We start from the raw sequence: 10,878 nt of genomic DNA, 5'->3' as shown, positions 1-10,878 counted from the left end.
CAGAGCCGACACGTCTACCGTCCGTCCATAGAGATAGATAGATAGATAGATAGATAGATAGATAGATAGATAGATAGATAGATAGATAGATAGATAGATTATATAAATGACAATGGAACACGAAAAATTAATGAGATTCATTATCAGTTGTTACTGCTATAAGGGAATACACAAGAACTCAGCTATGAGTGAATTGTCACCTACAGCAGAAACGCTTGGTAAGCTAACGAAATCCATTGCATAATTTTTTGTTCCCTTATCATTTATATAATCTCTTATAACATTCTTTACTCTACTAGTGCTTTTTTTCTGAAGCATACATATATTGAGTTCTAACATCAGGGTATTAGTATCGAAATGCCTAAGCGAAATATTTGCGGTTATATATATATATATATATATATATATATATATATATATATATATATATATGAGAGAATTTACGAAAAAAACAACAGACGAGGACAGGTGGTGTAAACAACAGAAGGCTGTATTAGTTTAACGCTCGGGAATAGAGAAAGTCGTTAACGTTTTGAGCTACGCTCTTCAACAGAAAGAATACGGAGAAAACAAGGAGAAAAACACGGAGAAAAAAATTGAATGTTTTGGTCAGCGATCTATCATGGTGACTATATATATATATATATCATTATTAATCATAGGGCAGCAAAAGAAATTTTAGAAATTTAATTTACCACCAGTGGTCCAGCGAGAATAAAAAATTAGTCAATAGACTACATATATATTATTCATTTAAAATATAGAGATGCCTATAATAGGACATCTACCCGCTAGAAAGAGTAGCAAAAAAAATGTTTTGGAAATTAAGCATGTAAACTCGAGTCAGGTTTTTTCCTTGGCTCGTGTTTACACGCTAATCCGTATCTCTACTGACGAAAGCCCCGGAGTTAGATATAATTTTATCTAGCTAAATAGCTTGAAACCATGGTACAAAGTATAGACTGGTAAACATGTTTTTATTTTTCATTCTCTTTCGAAATTATCCCTATTTTTGTGGTATAGAGTTTTTTGCTACTCTTTCTAGCGGGTAGATGTCCTATTATAGGCATCTCTATATTTTAAATGAATTATATATATATATATGTGTGTGTGTGTGTGTGTATACATATATATATGTGTATATATATATATATATATATATATATATATATATATATATATATATATATATATATATATATATATATTATTTTATTCTTTTATTTCTTTCAGTCATTTGACTGCGGCCATGCTGTAGCACCGCCTTTAGTCGAACAAATCGACCCCAGGATTTATTCTATGTGAGCCTAGTACTTAACCTAGCCGTCTCGATTCCCGAACCGCTTGTATATATATATATATGTGTGTGTGTGTGTGTGTGTGTGTGTGTGTGTGTGTGTGTGTGCGTGTGTGTGTGTGTGTACGGCAGGCTATTTCAGTTTCCGTCTACCAAATCCACTCTCAAGGCTTTGGTCTGCATGAGGCTATAGTAATAGATACTGGCCCAAGATACTTGGGCCAGTATCTTTTATCATGGCTACCGAATAATTGTCACATATTATATTTACAGGTAAATTCGTCTATTTACATAATATCGAAGTCTCTTTTATATTTTTGTTGTCTTACCATTTCTATCAACACACACACACACACACACACACACATATATATATATATATATATATATATATACGACGGGCTTCTTTCAGTTTCCATCTAACAAATCCATTCACAAGGCTTTGGTCGACCGAAGGCTATAATAGAACACACTTGCCCAAGGTGTCACGCAGTGTAACTGAACCCGGAACCATGTAGTTGGGAAGCAAGCTTCTTACTTACACAACCTATATTATATTGTATTATATTATATCGTTGCTATACATACACACACGCACACGCACACACACACACACACACACACACACACACACACACACACATATATATATATATATATATATATATATATATATATATATATATATATATATATATATATACGTGTGTGTATATATATACACATATACATATGTTTGTAAATATATCATACACATAAGCATGTATATGTATACACATGTACGCACACACTTGCGTGCATACATTCATAGACAGACAAACAGACAGATACATACTTACGTACATACATATGTCCATGCATACATACATACTTAAGTTAGATAGCAGAAGCTTTAGCAGCCATACTTCTTTATAGTCAACCAATAGTTGAACTTTGTTCTTTACCAAGAGATACGCAGTCGTTTATTCTCGGCATTCAACTTAAGAAATATGTTAGCTTGCAGAAAATGTCATGACAAATACTCTAACGTATAGCATTATCTTTTTATCAGACAATATCTCTTTTAGTACCTAATTTTTGTTTGAAAAGAAAAACAACACAGAGACAGACGCAACAACATTGTACTTCTTAAAATACGTGACTAAAAGAATAAACTGTTCTGATAATAACTAACAATAACGTAAATTATCAGCGAAATGTTATGTCCAATCGCAGAGACACTACAACAGGATATTTGTTGTAGTCGGTCTATCTGTCTAATGTTAACATTATTATTAGAATAAAATAATTAAATTAAATTATTGAAACATATACCTGTTGAACTAATCTCGGCTCACTCATCAGTGTATTTAATTATGTATTTAATTCTCTGCATTAAATATATTTACCTTGAGGATATTTGACTGTCTCCGAATATGGCCACTGGAGAAGGGAACTGCAACAGAACTGCAAAAGAGAAGGGAACTGCAACAATGGATTCCATTGAAGTGAGGTTCTTTCTTCACTTTTCAATTCTATCAGTTTATCCACTGTTTAGACAGGACTCTTTTTTCTACAATGTAGTATGTAAGCAGTAATGTAAACTGGATTGTTTAAGATACGCCAATTCGATATTGTTTGTAAGCACAATACAGTGGCAAAATACGTACCACTGATCATGCCGTATAATCACGGAAATAAACGATCCGGTTATTGGAATAAAGCATCACAAATTTGTTAATGGAAAGAGAGAAAGTAGTTTGTCCTACATTTGCCCTAAGGTTTGAAAATTTGTAATTTCCATTGCATTTGATTTATTTGACCGATTAAGGCATAGAGAAAGGAATAATATGTCTATAGAATGTATACTGCTATTGGCATTGCTCTGTAACGATATAACGGCATTCTTCTATATTTAATAGAGTCTATTTTGCTATAAGTGGATAACACATGGTAGAAACAGATTATTGATGTAAGAAGTTAGAAATCTGTATAATATAATAACATTCTTTATATTCTTCAACTAATTCGCTTTTGCAGATATAAATCATATGACTTATTCTAAAAGAATTATATTAAAATGAAGATTAAAAGATTTCTGCCCGTTTCCATGGATTATTAGATTCATATTTTGCACCATGTCGCTTAATGTTACTTTAGATTCTGCAAAGTCTCATATTTCTATTAAGGGGAGTATAGCAGAATGTCACATTGCATGTCACTCTGGATTGTAATTGCCAAAGGTAAAAATGCAGATTAATTATCAACATAAAATAGTTGTTTCACAGGGAAGTTGTACTCTGATAGCTGACCCCAACAACGGTACATAACGCTTTTTTTTTGTCCAGTTATCTATGCTGAATTATGTATGCCCTTGGTGGAAGTTTTATTGAAATCCTACGAATAAACACTTTATTAAACTATGCGATTTTAATCAACGTTAACTTAATATCTCTTTATATTTATTCCCAGGACAGTCCAACGTAGTAGATTCATGCATCAGAGAACCTCTGGAGGAATGGAAAACATCTCCAAAAATTTACTCGCAACTAGCAAGATGATTCTGTCCTCACATTAATGATTCTGACCTCCATAAAATCTATTTCTGTGAAAGTTCTTAGTTGATGTAATTATTATGCGTGTTTTAATAATTACGTTATATAAGGCGGCGAGCTGGCAGAAACGTTAGCACGCCGGGCGAGATGCTTAGCGGTATTTCGTCTGCCGCTACGTCCTGAGTCCAAATTCCGTCGACGTCGACTTTGCCTTTCATCCTTTCAGGTTCGATTAAATAAGTACCAGTTATGCACTGGGGTCGATAAAATCGACTTAATCCGTTTGTCTGTCCTTGTTTGTCTCCTCTGTGTGTGTATCCCCTTGTGGGCAGTAAAAAATAGGAAACGTTAGCACGCCGGGCGAAATGCTTAGCGGTATTTCATCCGTCTTTACCTGAGTTCAAATTCCGTCTTTACCTGAGTTCAAATTCCGCCGAGGTTGACTTTGCCTTTCATCCTTTCGGGGTCGATAAACTAAGTACCAGTTGCGCACTGGGATCCATCTAATCGACTGCCCCCCCCCCCAAAAAAAAAAATTGGGGCCTTGTGCTTAGAGTAGAAACGAATATTTATGCAAGATATTTATGTTTTTATCCAATCATGTATCCTAGATTTAATGTCACCACAGCAAGTACAGTGTAATAGAATTCTAATAGTATTGTAAGAGGAAAAACATTTTGCAGCCATATTTTGCATGGCACTTCTTTTTTGTCGTTCAGTATTAATTCATTGAGTCGTGATCATTCAATTTAACTTTCTAGACGTATAGTACTCTGAACTACAGATCTAGTGAGTTCTTCGTATTTAGAGACGTTAAAATATAATTTGAAGGAGAAGATTTATAGCTTCTATGAGGCAACAGGTATACTTCTATTTTCAAAATTTTGATAAACTTAATTAGGTATTTGGAAGGACAGCAATTAGAAAGCAGAAAGTATTTATAACATCCATGTTGACGATTCATGAATAAGATTAAGCTAAACGGCCTATACCGATATAATTTCCACTGCTATTAATTATATTTGTTCAGCATTTCTTCTCGTGCTCAACTATCAACAATTGCTCATCAGTTGTTGATTATCTGGTTCGCAGTTTGCTTCAAGAAATTATTTTAAGTGGCGTTTGTATGCGAAATCTAATCAAATCAAAGTCTTTGGATTTCTGCTGAGTGTTTATACGATTCGTAACATGATTTGTTCATTCTATGATAAGCTAGTTTGGTATATCAATTTTAATTTGTTAAACATAACAGATAAATAACAATTTGATAATGGATTGCCAGCATGCCGTATAATGTTCCATCATTCAATTCTTAGTTATCTACATATTGTTTTTCCATTACATAACCCTTCAGATAGCTTTAGGGAACGTTTTGCTTCTATGCTATGTATAATTGCGCATGCGTCTGTGTCTGTCAGCAGATTCTTACGTATAGAACAAACCATTGCCCGTAGCCAACAGATTGCTTGGAGACACCAGCAACGTCGTCAAAATCTGCCTAACCACGTGCCCGAATGTCAAGAAATTATTAGTGGCTCTTATTTTGATACAATGTACATTAAGTTGATGTATATATATATGTATATATATATGTGTGTATATATATATACATATATATATATATATATATATATATATATATATATATATATATATATATATATATATATATATATATATATATATATATATATATATAATAAAGTAAAGTTGTGGAATACCGTACGAGTGGAAATATATATGAAAGAAGGTTTGAAAATGCACTTATTTTTAAAATATTTATTTACTTAACCGGTTTCACTTTTTTAGAAAAAGATTATCAAAAGTCTTTGAGAATAATAAAAAATGTTAAAAAACAGTTTGAGTATTAAAATGCATATATACATTCTTTGATGATAAAATATATTTAAAGTATAAAGCTTTGTATGAACTTTGTAGTGTTACATACTGATTATCACACATTCTCTGATAATAAGATGAAAATGTTAAAAACAGCGTATGAAAATACTTATATGGAAAAATACATATACATATTCTTTGACAATCGAATAAAATTGAGAAGGAACTGACCTGGCCTTTTTCTCTTGTGTATATTGAAGGAATGTTTTACTGTCTTAAGAGACAGTATGACTGGCTAGCTGGGGTGGGAGGAAAGAAGAGTTAAAAAGGATTTTTTTTATTTTTGGTTGGTCTGTGAGTTAGTCTGTCATGGTTCACTGGTTTTGTGCACATCTCTATGTGTGTGTGTATATATGTGTGTTTGTGTCCGTGTGTGTGTGTGTGTGTGCCGTTTTTATTGGTCCCAGAGTTTATTGTGGAATGTGTATATGAGTGTGTGTTTGTGTGTTTTTTGTGTCGGTGGGGATGTTAGGTGTGTGTACGTGAGAGTGTGCGTATATCTCTTTGTCTGAGTATGTATGTGTTGTTTTGATCGTCCTTGTGGTGTGTGTGTGTGAGAGCAACCGTATGTATGTGTGAGGGTGTGTACGTATGTGTGCGTATGTGTGTGTATGTATGTGTGCATTTGTGTGTGTGCGCGGGAGTGTTTTGTGTGAGTGTGGGAGTGTGTATGCATTTTAATACTCAAACTGTTTTTTAACATTTTTTATTATTCTCAAAGACTTTTGATAATCTTTTTCTAAAAAAGTGAAACCGGTTAAGTAAGTAAATATTTTTAAAATAAGTGCATTTTCAAACCTTCTTTCATATATATATATATATATATATATATATATATATATATATATGCGTGTGCGTATGTATAGGCGCAGGTGTGGCTGTTGTGGTAAGGATTTTGCTTCACAGTCACATGGTTCCGGGTTGGCAAGTGTCTTCTATAATAGCCTCGGTACTATATTGTCTTCTATACAGATAGTCAGAATTTTGGATAAATACTTATTTACGACTTCCATCTCATTTCAGAGATTCATCAGGAATATTTTTACAGAAACTATATGCCTTATATATATGTGAATGTGTGTGTGTGTGTGTGTGTGTGTGTGTGTGTGTGTGTGTTCGTGGGTGTCTGCGTTTGTGTGTGTATGAGTGTGAGTGTGCGTGCGTGTGTGTGTGTACCCGTGTGTGCTTGTGGGTGTATTTGTGTGGGGGGGCGATAAAAACAGAAACAGGAGAACAAGAATGAAGTTCGTTACCAAATTGGAAAATTAGTTAACAACAAACTCACAGTGAAGGAAGTATTAATTATAAAAAAAAACAGAAACAAAAACGAAATATAATTATTTTTCTTACTGTAAATTTTGCTCTCTTATTGGCATTATTCTATTCCTCTTCTCTGCATAATTGCATCTTAAATTTTTGGAAACTTCTGAAAGGAATCTATATATTTGTTACATTACATTCATTTTGTCTGTAGCTTTTCTGCTCGGTTAATTACCTCAAACTCACTATTAGTTCAGTATTGCTTAGTGCAAAATAATCGTCATATTTACAACTTTGCCGCCAAAACTTTACATTTTTCTTCTTCTTTTTTCTGTTTTTTTTTTTTTTCTCTCTTCAAAGTAAACATTACTAGCCATTTATTTTCTTCTGAAAAAGAAAAGGTTTTTTTTTTCGCTGCTAATTATGAGCCTTCTGCTAAGCAAAATTTGCCTCCTAGGAAATAACCATTCATTATTACTAATAAAAAAAATTGTTACTGTTGTTTTTGTCGTTGTTGCTGCTATTTTTGCTATCGTTGTTGATGTATTGTGACTCCGGAAAGAAACTAATTTTGTTTTACTTGAGGTAAAAGAACACAGGATTTTAGATTATTTGTACATCTATCTTATTACCCTGACATAGGAAAATGGATTTTGCCTTCAGAAATTCATTATATTTTAGAAATATTTACTGAGCTTGTTCCTTAGCGATTTAATATGACTTCCTCTGAGAAAGAAAGAAGACCTGGTAACTATACATACAGACACAAATATTTTTTTAATATATTGAAAACGAAATTCCTATAAATTACTAACAGGTAAAATTATTACAATTATAATATTAACGGACAGACACAGTTGTAAATGCAAACCTTTATACATTGAAAAATACAAAAATAAAATAATACATAGTGACAACATAAATATTAATAATATAGGCCATAACAACAACAGCAATAACAACAGCAGCAGCAGCACAAATTTTGTGAGGGTTATGAGCGTGTAGTAACTTCTACAGAATTAACAAAACGAAATATAAATTTTGAATTTTATGTTTTGTTTTGTCTTTGTTTTTATTTTGCTTTTCTTTTTTTGTGAAATCTTTACACGCTGCCCAAACACAGAAAAATGGCTTCGATTATTATCACCTACATCTCCAAAACAAAATAAAATAAGACGTTTCACAAACAAAGAGCAAACAAAATATAGCCAAGAAATACATTACACAACAGACTGAACACATGGATCAAGGAAAATGAGCTTTAAATGAATATTTAATAAGAAAAAGAAATTGTTTCAAATGGCTTGTCGAATATTTTAAATGGTAGAGGTAACAACAACTCCCGCACAGCGAAAACGTGTAAGTTACAAGAAACAAAATTTTAAAATGTTAAGGGCTATTAACGCAACATTTACCTTTGTTTTTACAATTACAAAGGATTTAGATTTTATGATAATTTGAAAACAATATTGACTGGATGGAGAAAACATCTCTTAGTCCCATGATCTAATCTAAGAGATTGGATAAAGAAAAGCAGTTTATCTGTGATTTAAGAAAAATGGTGAAGGATTCACCTTAATTCTTCTTACGTCTTTTGGACCAAAAACCTTAAATAAGTTCACCGAGGTAATCCCCTTCTGCAACCATAAGTTTTCCACCACCTTCTTGAAACTGTATAGAAATAAAAATATAATACTCTTGTCTCAATTTTTCTGTGCACTTCTCTTTGCAGCCCTGTATAAAATCTTAGGTATTTTGACTTTACGGTTTGAATTGTAGTATTGTCTATCCAATCGAAATATTGCAACAGCAGTTATCAAGTATTTGAGAATATTCACATCTATTTTGCAAAAATATATAATTTGAAATAGTTTGCTTTTGTTTTGGACTGAAAGTTTTCTGCATTTTAATGTTCTTGAATAAATTTCTTCGCATACAAGAGCTGAGACAACTATACTTCACAATTGTTTTTGAGATGCTTGTCTTCTGATATTTGTGAGTCCATTGAATAAATATTCAGCCCTATTAAATATTTGCCTTCCTAAACAGGAAATAATACGATAGTTCCTGCCCTAAATAAATTCAATTTGTACTTTTAAAGATGTTCTTTGGGATAACGGGAAATATTGAACTTCAGGTAGAATAAAGTAAATATTGCGTAGATTATGAATTTTCATTGAAGAGATGGGGTCACGAAACAAAAAGTTGCAGGGGGCCTTTAAAAGTCATGTGATGGCCCTGGGTGTTCAGTTCCTTTTAACGCTTTTTAATACATCGGGATTACAGGGCGATACTGAATTAAAGAGGAAATTGCATGTCCATTATTCTTATAAAGATGTTCGGTATCCAATATTCATTTTGACGATTGGAATCTAGGAAAATGGTATCCACTTCTGGAGACAGCAAATTATTTTGAGTAATCATTATCATAATCAATTTTATTGACCTGTTCAAAATACAATATTTAGCACATATGTCAGTTACATTAATGAAACGAAAAGAAAACTAATTAAAACTACAGAAAATTGCTACGTGTAGTAAATTAGTCCTGAAATGTGTACGTGTAGTAAATTAGTTCCGAAATAAATGTAATAAATGAAACCTATTAAGAAATGTTTTACTTGTTCTTATTGTTATTGTTGTGTAGTGTTGGTTAGCTATGATCAAACAGATTTATGGAACTTCGATAACTGACCAAATGATTGGAGAATATCTACAACACCTCATTTACCGATATAAAAGGTTTTTGCATGATTGGGGGGACACATTACACACACAGACATACAGTAGTTGTCAGTGTTAAATCTCCGATCATTGCATTTTATATGCGTTTTATCTATGGCCATTCCTTTTTTATTTCAGATATGTTTTATCAATGACCAATGTATATATATATATATATAACATGCATACATATGTACATACACATACATACATATATATATCTGTGTGTGTGTGTGTGTGTGTGTGTGTGTGTGTGTGTGTGTGTGTGTGTGTGTGTGTGTGTGTGTGTGTGTGTGTAGTGATCTGTGAGTGTGTTCTGTGTGCAATCTACGATGATCCGAAGAGTACATGTTACTTGGTATAATGTAATGGCATTTTAGTTTATTGTAATTTTTGTCGTTAATTGGCGGCCAGATCAGACCCTGCGATTTGATATACTAACGGAATTTAGTGTTACCATTTCATAATGTAGACAAATATGTTACCCATACGACGTCTGAGTGTCTGCATCTTTTCTACTCCAAAGCAAAAAATTAACCAACTAATTTTAGTAAAGTTGACGCGTTAACGTGTAGTAGATATTGCAGTTATATTTTTTTTTTACCCCAAACACAGGAGTATTTCATTCACGCACTCGTAGTAGCATTTCTTCGGAGAAAAACTAAATTTACAAATTTGCATAGAGAAGTTTCATGAGGTAAAAATGAGTCTACGAAACTTTCGAGATTTGTTCATCCTTTTACCTTAAAGCTATTATCTTACGTAAAACAAGGGTGATGAAATTTCTACAAGCAGAAAATAGATGATAGTATTGTTTTAAAATGCTTGTAAAAAAAAATATTTGGAAAAATATCTGATATGTCGAGTGTACTTTTAGATTCCTTTTAAGTGAAAATGTACTAGAAGATCTTTTTTACTACTTAGATCAAAAGTTATGTATAAATGGCTGTAATTGAAATTTGTATAACCAAATAAAGTTATTTGTTTTGTTTTGCTTTTCTGTTACTTTAGATGTAGCTCCAAAGAAAAACATTTTATATGCCTTGTGTAGATATTAAAAGCCAAATTGCTATTTTTGTGAAGCCGATACAATATACTTTGAAATCCACAAGTTACTCATACGAAAGAACAGCAACACTCAATAGAGCGTAGAATTACTTGAAA

General features: G+C 32.4%; 1 long non-coding RNA gene across 1 annotated transcript; it reads left to right on the top strand.

Moving 5' to 3' along the window:
* Window positions 1–440: 440 nt before the first annotated feature.
* LOC149134367 (uncharacterized) lies at window positions 441–4,009 on the top strand. The gene is made up of 3 exons (XR_016242763.1): window positions 441–625; window positions 2,692–2,784; window positions 3,749–4,009. It is a non-coding gene; the product is annotated as an uncharacterized LOC149134367 (long non-coding RNA).
* Window positions 4,010–10,878: the final 6,869 nt, after the last annotated feature.

The sequence above is a fragment of the Octopus bimaculoides genome, chromosome 8, assembly GCF_046866305.1.
Source record: "Octopus bimaculoides isolate indiv1 chromosome 8, ASM4686630v1, whole genome shotgun sequence".
NCBI classification, from domain to species: domain Eukaryota; kingdom Metazoa; phylum Mollusca; class Cephalopoda; order Octopoda; family Octopodidae; genus Octopus; species Octopus bimaculoides.
This window is presented reverse-complemented; position numbering and strand designations above follow the sequence as displayed.